Genomic DNA, 16,879 nt, shown 5'->3' on the forward strand with positions numbered 1-16,879 from the left:
TTTATTGACACAAAATTGATGTAGATAAAAATAAGAACCAGATGTGATCTTACAATCTAAGTTGAATTGATCCAATTGACACCTTTACCAATACCTTCTTACCTTTAGAGCCTTGAATGACCAGGAACGGGTACTGACATTTGTAAAAAGACATTGTGTTGCACTTAGATAAACGTGATTATCTTGAATCCCTAAATCTCCTTCAGTCTCTCTTTCCGGAGGAATTCACTCTTCTCCCTCCCTCTCTCTCTCTCTTCTTTTTCTTCTCCTTCTTAGTATTATTATTTATTATTATTATTATTTCTCTTCTTCTTCTTACTGAAGATACTAGAGTCCCCTCTTTCAAGATGTAATACCTCACCTATGGTAATTGTCTCTGAAGGGGATCCTGAATCTCTTCAAAAGAATTCCTATTGTGTTCACTTATCTTATTGTGGAGAATCTTTTTTAAATTTTATTTTTTAATTACAGTTGACATTCAGTATAATATTAGTTTCAGGTATACAGGATAGTGGTTAGACAGTTATACAATTTACAAAGTGATCCCCCAATAATTCAAATACACACCTGGCACCACACATAGTTATTGCAATATTATTGACTATATTACTAATGCTGAACTACATCCCTGTGACTATTTCGTAATTACAAATATGTACTTCTTAATCCCTCCACGTTTTTCACTCATTCCTCCCACCCCCATCATATCTGGCAACCTAGAGTTTGTATCTATGAGTCTGTTTCTATTTTGTTTGTTCATTTTGTTCTTTAGATTCCACATATAAGTGAGATTATATAGTATTTATGTTTTTCTGGCTGACTTATTTAGCTTGATACACTCTAGGTCTGTTCATGCTACCACAAATGGTAAGAGTTCATTTTTTATGGTTGAGTGATATTTAATTATATATATGTGCTACTGCTTTTTTTCCCACACTCAAGTGTCCCACTATTGGTGGACACTTCGGTCGCTTCCATAACTCGGTGATTGTAAATAATGCTGCCATGAATACAAGGTGCATATACCTTTCCAAAGAAGTTTTTTGGGTTTTCTCAAATACATAACAGGAAGTGGAATTGCTAAGTCATATGGCAGTTCCATTTTTAATTTTTTGAGGAATCTCCATACTGTTTTCCATAATGTTTGTACCAATCTGCATTTCCACCAACAGTGCATGAGAGATTCCTTTTCTCTATGTTCTCACCAACACTCATTTGTTGATTTATTAATGACACCCACTCTGACAGGTGTGAGGTGATATTTCATGGTGGTTTTAATTTTTATTTCTCTGATGATTAGTGACTGGAGATCTTTTCATGTCTATTGACCATCTGTGTGTCCTCCTTAGTGTCTATTCAGGGCCTCTGCCCATTTTTAATTGGATTTTTCTGGTCTCAAGTTGTATGAGTTCTTATAAACTTTGGATATTAACCCTTTATCAGATGTATCATTGGCAAATATCTTCTTCCATTCAGTAGATTGTGTTTTGTTGATGATTTCCTTTGCTGTATAAAAACTTTTTAGTATGATATAGACCCATTTGTTTACTTTTACTTTTGTTTTCCTCACCTTGTGAAAAAATATTGCTACAAGCAATGTAGAGATTCTACTCCCTGTTTTCTCTAGGACTTTATGGTTTCAAGTGTTACCTCTTTAATGGATTCACTCTTTAATCTATTTTGAATTTATTCTTATGTATAGTATAAGAAGATGGTCTAGTTTCATTTTTTTCATATGTATCTGTCCAATTTTCCCAGCACCACTTATTAAATACATTTTCTTTATTTTGCTGTATGTTTTTGCTTCCCTTGTCATATATTAATTATCCATATGGGTGTGGGTTTATTTCTGGGTTGTCTATTCTATTCCATTGATCTATGTGTCTGCTTTTACATCAGCAATATACTGCTTAGATTACTTTATCCTTGCAGTACAGTTTGATATCAGGTAACATGATACCTCCTACTTTGTTCTTCTTTCTCAAGATTGCTGAGGCTAATCAAGGTGACTCCTATTGTATTTAGACTGAATATTAGAGTCATAGTCTGAGCTCTGAGGGGAAAGACACAAAATCTGACACAGGAGATGGTTCATGTATTTATAGTTGCAGGGCTTTGCTAAGTTATATGAAGGAAAATGTACAGTATATGTATGAAAATTAATTTTAAGAACAGCAGGCAAAACAGGACAAAAATGTTATATTTGGGCTACAATGTTGACAGGGATGCATGTACATACTGAAGATTGTTGGCTATATATGTCAGTCTAGACAACTGAAAGTAGTTCTAGTAGTTTTCTTGATTGAAATATTCTTTTATTGCTGAAAATTAATGGTGACTTCCAGTGTATGAAGTTTAGAATCCAGAACTTACCTGTATTCTACTTACCTGGTAGCAGAAAATAATTGCAAAATTTAAGGAGTCAGAAATATTGCATTTGATCTTTCTTGAAGAAGGCCACCTATTCTTTCTCTCCCCACCCTCCAGTTGGCCTCCTGATAAGCTGAAAGGATATTCATTTTGCTAAGCTATCTAAAAGGACATTAATAAGAGAAATGCACCAGCATCCTTTTAAAGCTTAGTGTAGTGGCTTTCCATTGTATACTGGATTGATGGTAGGAGATTGTGATACTGAAATGGGTTTCCTGACTTCAGTTGGAATAATGGAATCCTGTGGGAACCACCCTGCCTGGTTTCAGAAGATGTAACCCCCTACAGATAAGGCTGAGTAAAGAGACCTTGAGACCATAAGCCACTAAGGAGAAAGCTTATCTTCCTGTCAGCGGTACTGCCTCTGCCCCCATTGCTTCACACTTCTTGGCCCTGGGTGGATGATGACTGGTTAGCCAATGATGGGTAAGATTCCTCAAGGGAAGGATGAACTAAGACAGGCATGGTCATGAAGTGGGCATTAGGAAAGGACTTGGGGGGCTATAAAAAGGGAGTGATGGACCCTCACCCCTCAGCTTTGACATAGCCTGAATCCTCATTCTATCTGTAAGAAGTCTCCTAATCTGTTGGCTGTTTTACTTCCCCTGCCTGACTTAAGCCTGAAACAATGCCAGAGGTGGGTGTGGCCCTGTGATGGAAAGGATAAGTTCCCTGGGAGATCAAGGCCTAAAAAAAGAATGCATAAAGTCCCGTGAAACCTGCTTTGCTAAGAATACTCTCAATTTAAAAGATAAGGGTGCAAGCATAAAATCAGTTTGGTTCCCCAAGTTTTATGGCCCTTTGGCTATCTGACTCTGGCTTAGAATAAGCCCTCATAGTTCTTTGAATGTTATCTATTGTTTGACCATTACTGCCTGATGATGATTGATTACATATATGCTCTGTATTCCTATGCAAGTTAAACCCAATAAAAGCCCATTGAAGAACAGACTCAAGGCCATTCTCCTTTGAGAGATCAGCTACCTTTCCTCCCCAAGCAGATCATGTCTTGGTAGACTTATTCTCATCTGTGGCAGGGGTCTCTGCAGGTGGGGCTGTAGGGAACCACTTCATGTGGAGTGGAAATGTAGCTCAGCTTCCATGTGGAAAACCAGTGAGGAGCGAGTGGCACACAGGACCACACCCACAAAGAGGTTTTCCAGTGGGGAATCAGGCCTGCATTGTACCTAAACTGCTATGAGACTTGCTTTTGCTAATACTCCCTCATCCCTGAATTGAGGCAGAAAGTGCTTACTGCAGCTTCCTAAAATCTGAGCTAAACCTCCCAAGTATGAAGTGTGACCTGTTCAACCACTTTTCCCCTTAGTCTGCAACATCCTTCTCTTTGAAGTAATTAGCAGCATTCTTTCCTTTGTTATCTGTAAAAGGTAATCCCCTGCAGTGAACCTGTGCATAGTAAATGAGGACTACCCTCCATGTAATATACCCAGAAAAGCAATAAAAGCCTGCTCAGGCAGGGACCACATACTCTGGCCCTCTCGCCCTCTCTCTCTCTCTCAGAGAGGGGCCATGCCATCCCTTTTTCTCCACAGCACTTCTGTAGTCTGTGTATATTTGTTCTCTGGCAGCCACAACATACACGGATCCTGCAGGCCAGGATCTGCCACATAGGGCCCTCCCACAGAGTCCCATATTGGCAGAGACCCTGGCTTCTGCTTAATTGTCAGATATAAGGTGAGTGCGATTTCTGTAAGGTGAATGGGACCTAAATAATCATCACCTTTAGTGATATTTTGCGTTGTCTAACTTGTCATGGTGTCACTAGGAAAAAAATAGACAAACAGCCTGTCAAAGTGTTATAGAGAAGCAAGAGTCAGGCTCATATCAATCTCTCCTTCTAGAGAGGTCTGGGGAGGATTATTATGGGAACAACATAATGAGGGGGAGGCATATACATTAGTTTTTTGGGGGGATGGGACAGTCTCTTCCTAAAATTGGAGCATCACTTTTTTCCCTCCCTTACATGGCCCGAGGGGGAATCTGTCAAGGCACCAGCAGGTGTCTCAGTTAGCATGCCCACATCATAATGAGCTTCAGGGGTTCCTGGAGGTCAGATGTAGTACCATCTCTTTTCTGGCAAGCTCTAGGTGGTTTCGTTGTTCTAACCTTCTTCCTTCCTGATTTTACTTTTTATTATTGTTATTATTATAGTTTGTAACTGAAATGAAAAGATAAATACACAAGGTTTCCACAGCCAGGAACCTACAGCCCTGGTGACAAAAATATTACTCATCTGTAAAATCAGAAAAATATTAGCTCCGTTGAGTAGAGACAAGACTTGAATCTCCACAGTGGAATGCCATACCTCTCACTGAGTTCCCAGTGTTTCCATTTCAGACTTGGATCCCCTTAATAAAGATGGAGTTGGGATCCTTGAGGAAGGAACTTATGACAATGCCACAATTATATGTTGTAAATCATCCTCAAAAGTATCTCAAAAGAGACCTGAGCAGGATATCTGAGCACTGGCAAAAGGGAAATTATCAGATATTTCAGAAATTATTGGACACCAGCTCATGGGTGATGCTAATCCTGGAGATCTGAAATGACACTGTGTTCCTCTGGACAGTGGAGGCTGATGAAGATCTAGTAAAAACTGAAGATTTGGCCTAAAACTATTTCTCAATGGGTATAGTGGTTCTGTAGAGCCACCCTATGATTTCTTTCCCTCCAGTTTCTTAATGCTTGGTTGCAAACCCATCTTAAAACTGACCAAATTGCCACACAGTTTCACTGATTCATAGATATGGGGCATATTGAAGCAGTTAGGAAGACTCCATCCCCAAATATAAAGCAATCCTGGGAAAATTGAAGGAAATGACATTACTGATAAAAACTTGAAAGATGAAGGGCTAGTGATTCTTAATACATCTTTTTAAACATATTTAAATGGTACAGAAGTGATTGGATCTTAAAGAATGATTTTAAATTATAAATTGAATCATGTGATGGCTGCAGTTTTGTTAAAGAAGAAATTAAGGCTCTAAAAGAAGGGACCTCATAGTTAGTGAATAAAGTAGTGATGAATGATACCCACCCCTGTCTAAACGGGAGACTATGTTTTAAGTCGGTACGTCATGCCCCACTCATAGATTCCAGGGAATCTACAGAATAACAAATTCTAATCTGCTATACCTCATATTTAAGACCTTGTAAGATAGAATTACAAAATCAATCTGTCTCTCACATACAGATACATACACATAATCCACTCTTTTATAATAGTTTATTGTGTTTTTTTCCACCAATACAGCTCATTGATCTTAGCTTCCTTGGTTTTGTATGATGTTCTACCCAGTTAAATACACAGATACACCTCACCTTTTGCATTATTATTTAACTCCTCTTATTATTTTGTTTTTCATGCATTTATGACTTGGACTCTGAGTGCAGTGTATGTCTTTGATTGTTATGAACATCAAGGAGATAATAGGCACATGGAAGGATGGTGGAGATCTAATATATCACAGACCTAAATTTGAATTTTGGCTTGTGCTTATCAGCTATGTGGTTTGACCTCTGAGACTTAACTTCACCATCTGTAAAATGGAGTTACTAGGAATTTGTCTTGGGTTTGGGGTGAGGATTGCACGTGACGCTATAAGCATAAGTGCTACAAGGGTAGAATATACTTCATAATTTTCTCTTCCTATCTGTCACTTTTTCCTAATCTGTGAATCCCTTTTGTGTATCTCTTTAGCACTCACAGGTATTCATTTTAAACTGTGGAATAATCAGACTCAAAGAGATTTAGAAACTTATCTTGAGTGGCAAAGGAAAAGATTCCAGGTAGCCTGGTACTCAGCATCACCTTAAGAGTGAAACTCGAAAGAGAAATTAATTTCCAAGTAAGGCAACAGAGCCCTTTTGGGGATCTGCAGAGCTTTAAGAAGAATAAGTGTACTTCCAAAGTATACCAGAATTACTACCCCACAAGAGACAGAAACAAGCACCTGTTATAGGGCTATTCCTGAGCTTCTAAAAAATAGGATATGTAGATCTCCTTGACACACATGAACACCCACCACCACCCCACCCGGCCATTCAACTCACTCGCCCAGCACCAGGTTCCTACAGGGCTTTGCCAGAAGTGCGCTGTCATTATTGAATCCTGAACGTACTTATTAGTACCTTTGTAATTTAATTTTCTGTTTATCTGTCCATCATAACAAAAACTATGAGCTTCTTTATAACCAGAAGAGAATTTTTAAACTCCATTTTGCCAGAACGTACAGCAGTGCTTGGCACAAATGATGGACTTGATAAATTGCTGCTGGATGAATTGATGATGCTAGGTTTGGAACTCACTGGATACATTGTCTGTTTATTTTTAATCAGCTGGTTTATGTTCATAACGAGACATCAGAAGAGGGGATGTTCCCAATCTAAAAAAATAAAATAATTCTAAGTGGTGAATATTAGGAGACTTTTTGGGAAAGAGGGGGTAGAGATTGTCCAACTATGGCCTGTGTGCCTATTCTGGCCTACCTACAGTTTTTGAAAACAATGATTTTTTTGGAACACGTGTTTATTTTTTATGTGGTGTCTGCAGCTGCTTTTACACCTCACCAGAGGAACTGAGTAGCTGGAACAGAGCTCATATGGCCAACAAAGCTAAAAATATTTTCTACAGGCCCTTTATGGAAAAGTTTGCCATCTCCAGCTTTGAATCATTTAAACTGCTTTCACATATTTTTATTTCATGATCTTAAAATTCATATTGACCATTGAGTAATTACATAATATAATTGTTTGCAGAAACTGTTTCTGAAAAATATTGCTGAAACACATGAGATTCTATATACTGTTAAAAATTGGCATATGTATGCTGGACTGATAGAAGTAGTGGATGCAAACTAAAAAGATAACATTCTGTTAAATCTTATGTTCTTTTCTTAAGAATAATTTGAATGTGGTAACAGAGAATGTCTTTCCCACCCATTCCCAGACACAGTCATGCCAGAGGCCCTTGGACTGTTTTTTCCACGTCACATTGTTCTTTCCTCACTTCACACAACATAACAAACACCTTCTCTCTGCTTGACACAGAAACACGAAGGCACAGCCAGATTCAGAGGCATTTTATCTTCAGTTACCGTGTTCCCCTTCCTGTTCATTTGTGGGATGAAACTGACCCTTCTTTGTCTATATCCCCAGTGCAGCATCAACACTGCATTGATTTATCACACCAGGTTGTTCGCAAGTACTTTTTAAACCTTTTTATGGATGTGTAATCCACACATAAAAAGTTGCACATATTTAATGTATAAACTTGTTAAGTTTGGAGATGCTTTCATACCTGTGAAACCATTAGCACCATTAAGACCATAAACATCACCTCCTAAAGTTTTTTTCTTGCTCATTTTGTTATGCTTCATAAAATGTTTCTGTGGTAAGAACACTTAACATAAGATTTATCTTTAGCAAATTTTATGTATAGAATGTTTTATATACATATATAAAATACTGCATATATGTGTAAGTGTATAATTGCCAGCTATGACACCATTCTGTATAGCACTTCTCCAGAACTTTTCTTGCATGGCTGAACTTTTGTGCCATTTGACCATCACCTCCCCATTTCTCCCTCCTCCCCAACTCTGGAAAGTACCATTCTACTCTCTGGTCTATGAGTTTGACTCTTTCAGATTCCATATATAAGATCAATAGTATTTGTCTTTCTGTGTCTGGCTTAGTTCACTTTGTGAACAAGCTCAGTATGATGTTTTCCAGGTCAGGTGTTGAACCTCATATTCTTCCCCAATCTTCTATATAAATACACATTTTACTGTTCCTTTCCACAAACATGCCAGATAATTTAGTCTTTTAGGATTATCGTCTTTGCCAGTGAACCCCACCTCCTGGCACTTCTGGGATGATCACTATTCAAAAGAAGAGATCAAAATCTGTCTCACCTTCTTGCTAGGACTCTTACAACAGGCATTTGGAAAACATGCTTATAAATGCCTAAAAATACTATTTACTTCCTGTGGGCTTGTGAACATGCATAAATTGTAAAGAAAGGTGTATTACTCATTAACTCATATTAGTGGGTACCTTTGTGTAGGAAAGAAGCAGATCAGTAGTAAAAGGGAGGGGAGCTTGTTCTTTAAAGAAATAATTTATATATGGTTTATGTAATAAACAATTATTTAACCATCTCCTCCAAAGAATTCTAATTAACAGTAAGCAACATGTGATAAAAATTTGATCACATATATGGAAAGTCAGACACAGTTACCTTGCCCATACCACCAAATCCTAAATTACAAACTGCCTTCTACCCCACTCTCCATGGCAGACAGCGGTGTGGAGGATGGGGAAGAGAGGGTTTTCATTTCTGAACTCCATCCTCTATGTGATCCCGAGCTCCTTATTCTTCTTATACTTGGGAACTCAAATTTAGTTCTTAAACAAGACTCACAGTTGATTCTACATGTTTTCTTGGCCAGATGCTCAAATTTTGGGGTTTCATCCATTTGTGTAATTGTAAATTTTATTTATTTATTTATTTTTTTGGAAAGAGTATAAATCAAATGCCTTTTCTGTCTGACAACATTTCTCTGATGACAAGACAAGATTTTACTCATCGGCGATTCTGTGCCTTCGTAGGTTTTCCTTCTCCCAATTTGTATCCATACACCTACATAGGCCATCCTTTGGCAATAAAATTATGTCCATGCCTATGACAGAGACTTCAGAGCAGATATCTTTGGAACCCATTGCCTATGTCTAATTTAATACATAATGGTGGTAGTTTTATGAGTTCAGATTGACTTCATGCTGATAAATCCTTCAAATCCTCAACTGGGTGCACTGTGTCTATGATTTTTTTTTCACTAGGATTTTCCTCAACTTTCCTTAGGCTTTCCTAGCTTAATAAATTATCTCAACCCAGAAATGTGAGATAGTTAGTCCTTTGGGACTGTTCAAATCCACTCTCCTTCTGATGGACAATTTGATAAAGAATAATATATTTTTAATTTCTGGTAAAACGGAGTTGAGCACTGCTGATATTTTACTTATCAAAGTAATTAAAGAAGGTGAGGGAAAAGAGAACACAAACATCTTTTGTCAGCTCAGTGATGACTGTACTGTGTGAGTCAAATATGATGGTGGGAGATGCTTCTATTGTAATTGGGTACCCTAAAATCAAGAGCAATGATGGGATTCCAGAATAGCATAAGCCAGGTTGGAACATGTAAGCACCAGGGACAAGACGTACTTACTATAATAAACAGCTGGAATGGTAATTAGGGAGCCCAAAATACAGAGATGTGTGGCAGTGCCTAATAAATAATGTTACTAAAGGCAAGATAGATGGTCAGCAAACAACAGTACTGTTCAATTTATGTATTCAACAAGATTAAGAACAGGAGAATAGAAGATTAAGGTCAGTACCATAATGAAAAATTATGATCTTTCATTCCATTTCTAGATGGAGTCACTTCTCAGTTCCAGGAGCAGATCCAGTTGAGGAGGAACCCTAATACATAATGTAGATGATAAATATTCTCAATTATTCCCCAAGGAAATTGTATTCATTTACTAGAGACTTTGTATAGTAGCAAACAAAAATAAATAAGAGCTGTCATTTCAACAATGACACTGATGCCCAGGGACTCGAATGTAATCATGCTTCCAGTCCCACTCCTATCCTGGCTAGAGTGGAGATTTACGAAGGCCAGAGAAGGCAGGTAGGCCTCATTCAAGTCTTAGCGTGCCCAGTGGGTCTGCACAGCACCACATGGTTATTTTCCTGTTCCTACAGTGAATGTTTGGGGTGGATATTTTTCCTAGCTGGCAGAAAACCACGATCACATTTGTTCTCTGACCTGTGGGGTAGATGTCATAAAAGTAGAAATCACCAAGTAAAATTCCTGAAACTACTCCTTCATCCATGATAATTAATCATAAGCATTGTCACATCCTAGGTGGAACTGTAGAACTTAATATAATCCTCCAAGTCTTAAAGATGCAGAAGAAGTCAAGTTCAATTAATCGGTATGTTCCCCCAAAATTCTCAAGTTGCACGTGCCAGCATTACTGAGATCACCAAATCTCTGGCACTTGGCATGAGACTGTTGATCTGTACATAAAATTATTTCCAACGCTGATGAGTAAGGAGGATGAAAGGCAAGTTGCATTTATGTGGGTAAGGAGGCAGAACCTATTTTCTCATATTAGAGATATAATTAAAATCCTAATTTCTGAGAAAATATAGTCTATTGAGACCTTAATTGTCTTGACATCCACAGAACATAATTCTTGTCCACTATATTAATCACATCATGACCAGGTAAATAGGAAATGACAAGTACTTTAGATGCCTAATAAAACACATGAAGGTCTGAAATGGTGAAATAAACTTTATAAACATTTACAAAATAGCCTTACTGGTACAATGATTATAAATTCAGTAGTCTGAGAATGCCAGATCATCCCCCTTAGCGGAATTTAGTATTTTGACAAATTTTGTCAAATGTTTTTCTTTTTCTTGAGATAATCATTTTTTCCTTCATGTTTCTCCCTGCATTCTGTCAATGTAGTATATCACACTGATTGATTTTTACATGTTGAAACATACCTGTGTATCTAGAATATATCCTACTTCATCACAGTATGCAATTCTTTTAATGAGCTGTTCAATTTTATGTGCTAGAGTTTTGTTGATAATCTTCGCATTGATATTCATCAGGAATATTTGTTGGAAACGACTCTGCCTGGTTTCAGAAATTGTAACTACCCCCAGGGCTAAGACTGAATGAGCAACCTCTGGAATGTGAGCCACTTAGCAGACAAAGCTTGTCACTGGTAGCAAATGCTGCCTCAGCTTCCTCCCCCTGCCCCAAAGCATGGTCGGTTAGTACAGAACCAGTAAGACTCCTCACAGCGAGAGGCAACCTAAGCCAACATGATCACTTGGGAGGCCATCATGGAAGGACTAGGTGGGGGGGGGCTGCAGCAAAGAGGGAGCGATGGACCCTCCCCCCCACCCCCGGGCTATTCTGACATAGCCCAAGTCCCCATGTCCTCTGGGAGAAGCGCTTCCTGCTCTAATCCACTTAAGCCTAAATACCTATGATGGGGAAGGCGGTAGAGCCCTGTGCTGAAAAGGGCAGGTTCCCAGGGTGATCAGGCCTAAGAAAGAATATGTAAAAATCCTGTGAAACCTGCTTTGTTTAGAATGTTCTCATATAAATGATAAGGGTCCAAGCAAGAAGTTTGTTCTTCAGAGTTTTATGGCTCTTTAGCTCTCTGACCCTGACTGAGAATAATCCCTCATAGTTCTTTGAATGCTATCTATTGTTTTATCCTTACCTGTATTCTTGTGCAAACGAACCCAATAAAAGCCCCTTGAGGAAGGGGCTCTTGGCCCTTCCCTTTGAGGGATCGGCCACTTTTCCTCCCCAAGCAGATCATGTCTTGGTTGTGTTTCACTTCTTCTGTGGTGGACAGGAGACTTTGTGGGCAAAGTTGCCCCCACAAATATTGGCCTGTAATTTTCTTTTTTTATAGTGTCTTTGGCTTTAGTGTCAGGTTATTGGTGGCCTCACAATGTAAGTGTTCCCTCCTTTTTATATTATTTTGGAAGAATTTGAAGAAGATTAGTGTTCATTTCTTAAATGTTTGGCAGCATTCACAAATGAAACTATCTGAATCTGAGCTTTTATTTGTTAGATTTTTTAAAATCCTGACCTGAGGAGACATTTAGGATTTTAAAGAGAGAGAAAAAAGGGAGTAAGGGGGAGAGAGAGAGAGGAAGAAATATCAATTGGCTCCCTCCTGTTTGTGCTCCAAAGGAGGATCAAATCTGAAACATAAATACATGCCCTGACCTGCAGCCTTTCTGGTATACAAGACTGTGTTCCATCCAACCGAGATGAAGAGCCAAAGCTGTTTGGGAGGTTGTGCTGACTGATTATGTTTCCTTATTTATGGATCTGTTCAGATTTTCTGTTTCTTCATGATTCAGTATTGTTGGGTTTGTGTTTCTAGAAATTTATCTACTTCCTCTAGGTTATCCAATTTGTTGATGTACAATTGTTCCTATTACTCTCTTATAAGGCTTTTACTTCTGTAAATCATTTGCAATGTTTCCTATTTCATTTATTTCTTAGTCTAGCTAAAAGTTTGTCAATTCCGTTGATTTATTTCAAAAAACCAACTCTCACTTTTGTTAATTTTTCTCTATTGTTTTTCCATTTTCTATTGTTTTTATTTCAGACCTAGTCTTTATTATTTATTTTGTTAGTTATGGGTTTAGTTACTTACTTTCTAATTCCTTGAGGTATAAACTTAGTTTGTTGATGTGACACTCCTTTCCTTATTTTAATGTAAGCAATGAGGTTACCATTTTAGCATTGTTTTTGCTGCATCCCATATGTTTTGGTAAGTTATGCTTTTATTTTCATTTATCTCAAGATATTTTCAGATTTTCCCTGTGACCTACTGTTTAAGAGTATTATTTAATTTCCATGTATTTCAACACTTGCCATTATTCCTGATGCTGTTGATTCTAGTTTCATTCTGAAAATAGATATTTAATTTCAATACTTTAAAAAAAACCTGTATTCTGTGTTTTGAATGGAGTGTGCTATATATTCCTGTTAGGTCCAGTTCATTTATCGTATTGTTCAAATTTTCTATTTCTCATTGGTCTTCTGTGTAAGTATTCTACCCATTATTAAAAGCAGGGTATTGCCCTAGCTGGTGTAACTCAATGTATCGAGTGCAGGCTGTGAAACAAAGGGTCACCAGTTCAATTCCCAGTCAGGGCACATTCCTGGATTGTAGAGGGCTGTGGTGAGAGGCAACTTCACAGTGATATTTCTCTCCCTCTTTCTCCCTCCCTTCCCCCTCTCTAAAAAGAAATAAAATCTTTTTCTTTTTAAAGGAGGGTATTGATATCTCCTATTTTTCTACAGCTATTTCTCACTTCAGTTTTGTCCATGCTTGCTTGCCTTGTCTATCTAGGAGCTTTGATATTTGGTATATAGATGTTTATAATTGTTATATCTTCTTGCTGCATTGAACTTTTTATATTATATAGTGTCCTTCTATGTATATAGTAACAGTTATGACTTCATGTCTCTCTTGTCTGGTATTAGAATAATCACCCAACTTTTTTATTATTATTATTTGCATGGAATATTTTTATACCCTTTCTCTTTCAACCTATGTGTTTCCTTAGATCTACTAATGTCACTTGTCAACAACATATAGTTGGATATTTAAAGAAACAATCACTTCTTTCAGTCTTTATGGATTGGCTCTTTGAAGGAAGAAACTTTTACTAATCAACCTGGCATGAAGGCTTATGATTTCTTTGGGCCTTTATAAGCATGCCTGTTCTCTAGGCATGTCTGTGTATGTTCTTTTTTCCCCAATCCCCCCATATTCAAGGGTGCCTTTAAAATGTCTCATATCCCCTAAGAGACTCACCACTGCCTTTTTCTGAAGGTCTTATATGTTCTATTGCATTTCTATGCCCCAAAGCTCTTGCTTTCAGGAGCCCATAAGTTTGTAGCACTCCCTTCAGCTCTTACCTGCCCTGGTGCCTGCAAATGCTTTCAGTGGCCTCCAACCTGGTGTCCAAAGTATGCCACCATTTCCACCACTGCTCCAAATTAGGCAAGACAGAAGCAGTCCTGTGGGTATCCCCAGAGAGGTCAGAACCATGCAAACTGTTGCACTCTTTGCCTTCTATTACATGGGAAGAACCAAGAATCAACAGCTTCCTCCTGATAATGCCATGCCAGAGAAGGGGTAGGACATAAATAAGCAAAAACATCCAAAAATTCTTCCATACTGAATTTTTTTTTTTTTTTTTTTGTTACTAGAAATTCTCTTAGCTGCTAAAATCCTTCACTGATTTCTAGAACTTCCACAAAACTACTTTATGGTCAACATGTTGTTTGTTTTGTGTTTCCATTAGGGAACAAGGGCCTCGAGTCACCATCTTGTTAATGACAACCCTCAGCACTAGTATTATTTAAAATTACTATTAACAACAAACTTTTGTAGTTTGTTTGATTCCTTTCATTACCTTAAAAAAGTGCCATAATCTTTAAGATTAAATAGTACTCAAGAAGAGTAGGTATAAGTACTGGTCACTTTGATTTGGTTACTATGTAATGACACAGCACTGAATATCTAATGACTCATGATCTATTACCAGGTAATTTAGAAAATATAGTTTATAAAATCCCAATATTTTTAATGCTTATTTTGCTTGGTGTTTCACCTTGGTCTACATATCATTTTTTAGGTATGACAAGAAATCATAATACGATAAAGGAAAGGATTAGAGAAATAACTACTGTGTAGGACTAGATAAGTCAGATCATATTAAGGGCTAAAGTATTCAGGTATCAATTAATGGGAGAGGTAGAATTTGGAAATGAGTAAATGAATATTATATACTAAAGGAAAAGTATCTATAAATATAATAAAGAGGAAGCAAAGATACACACAAAAAAGAATGTCAAAATTCAATATGCATTTGATACAAAGCTCTCAACAAAGTGGTATAGAGCAAATATACCTCAACATAAGGTTGCAAATGTTTCCTCCCATTCTGTAGGTTGCTCTTTCATTTTGTTTTTCTTTGCTGTAAAAAGCATTTTAATTCAATGTAATGCCCTTTATTTTTGTTTTTGTTGCCCTTAGTTTTGGCCTCAGATTCAAAGTCATCACCAAGGCTGATGATAAAGAACTTACTGCCTATGTTTAATTCTAGGAGTTTTATTTCAAGTCTTACATCCAAGTCTTTAATCCATTTTGAATTAAATTATGTGTACAATAAGATAGCTGGGTTTCATTCTTTCACATGTGGCTGTCAAGTTTTCCCCATAATATTTATTGAAAAGGCTGCCCTTCACCCATTGTATATTTTGGCTCTCGTCATAAATTAATCATATATGCATGTTTCTGAGCCATTAATTTGTGTGTTTTATGCCAATACCATACTGTTTTTATTTGTTTTTCAACTACAATATTCTGTCCATACCATTTTTATTACTCAGATTTTCCCTGTGACCTACTGTTTAAGAGTATTATTTAATTTCCATGTATTTCAACACTTGCTGTTATTCCTGATGCTGTTGATTCTAGTTTCATTCTGAAACTAGATATTTTAATACTTAAAAAATTTATTAATATTCTTTTGTGGCCTAAGATGTGATCTATCCTGGAGAATATTCTATATACACTTTGAAAAAATCTATATTCTGTGTTTTGAATGAAGTGTGCTATATATTCCTGTTAGGTCCAATTCATTTATTGTGTTGTTCAAGTTTTCTGTTTCCCATTGATCTTCTGTGTAAGTATTCTACCCATTATTAAAAGCAGGGCATTGCCCTGGCTGGCGTAACTCAATGTATTGAGTGCAGGCTGTGAAACAAAGGGTCACCAGTTCAATTCCCAGTCAGGGCACATGCCTGAATTGTAGGGGGCCGTACAATATTATGAAGCTAGCTTCATAACATAGTAGTTTGATATCAGTCAAAGTTATGTTCTTTCTCAAGATTGATTTGGTTATTTGAGGTCCTTTGTGGTTTCATAAAAAAAAAATTAGGCGTGTTCTATTCTGTGAGACATTATATTGAAAAATTTGATAGTGATTGTATTGGATATATAGATTGCTTTGGGTACCATGGAAAATTTAATATTCTTCTAATCCATAAGCATGTAACATCTTTCCATTTATTTGTGTCTTTAATCTCTTTCAACAGCACCTTATAGTTTTCAGTGATTTCACCTCCTTAATGAAATGCATTCCTAGGTATTTTACTGTTTCGATTACATTACACAAAAATTATCTTAATTTCTCTTTCGTATAGTTCATTATTAGTGTAGAGAAACAGATAATTTTTGTATATTATTTTGTACATTGTTACATTATTGAATTTGTTTATTAGGTATAACAGTTTCTTTTTTAGAGATTTTAGGGTTTTTTATATATATCATCTGAAAATAATACATTTTATTTCTTTCTTTCTAATTTGGATTTGCCCCCCTTTTTCTTGCTTAATTGCTCTGTTAAGGCTTCCAATACTTTGTTGAGTAAAATTAGCAAGATTAGGCATCCTTGCTTTGTTCCTGATCTTAGAGAAAAAAATTTACAACATTGAGTCTATTGTTAGCTGTGTATTGTCATATATGGGCTTTACTAAGTTTACATACACTAAGGGGGCAGGATAGTGGTAATAGGACCTAATGATTAGTGTTAAAAATCAGCTTCTACTTTTATTATTGTTTTTCCACCTGATTTTTCTTAGCCTGGGTGCAATTTTTCATCACCCAGTGGTCGTTAGAAGTGTTTTCAGCAGAACCATGTCTAAATAAGATTTTGGACTATGCTGCTCTCCTTCTATAAGACCTCAGTCTCTTTTCCTTAAGACCTTGCACCTAAGCTAATGCAAGC

This window comes from Artibeus jamaicensis, unplaced genomic scaffold (assembly GCF_021234435.1).
Source record: "Artibeus jamaicensis isolate MK-2021 breed Jamaican fruit bat unplaced genomic scaffold, CSHL_Jam_final contig_384, whole genome shotgun sequence".
Taxonomy (NCBI): Eukaryota; Metazoa; Chordata; class Mammalia; order Chiroptera; family Phyllostomidae; genus Artibeus; species Artibeus jamaicensis.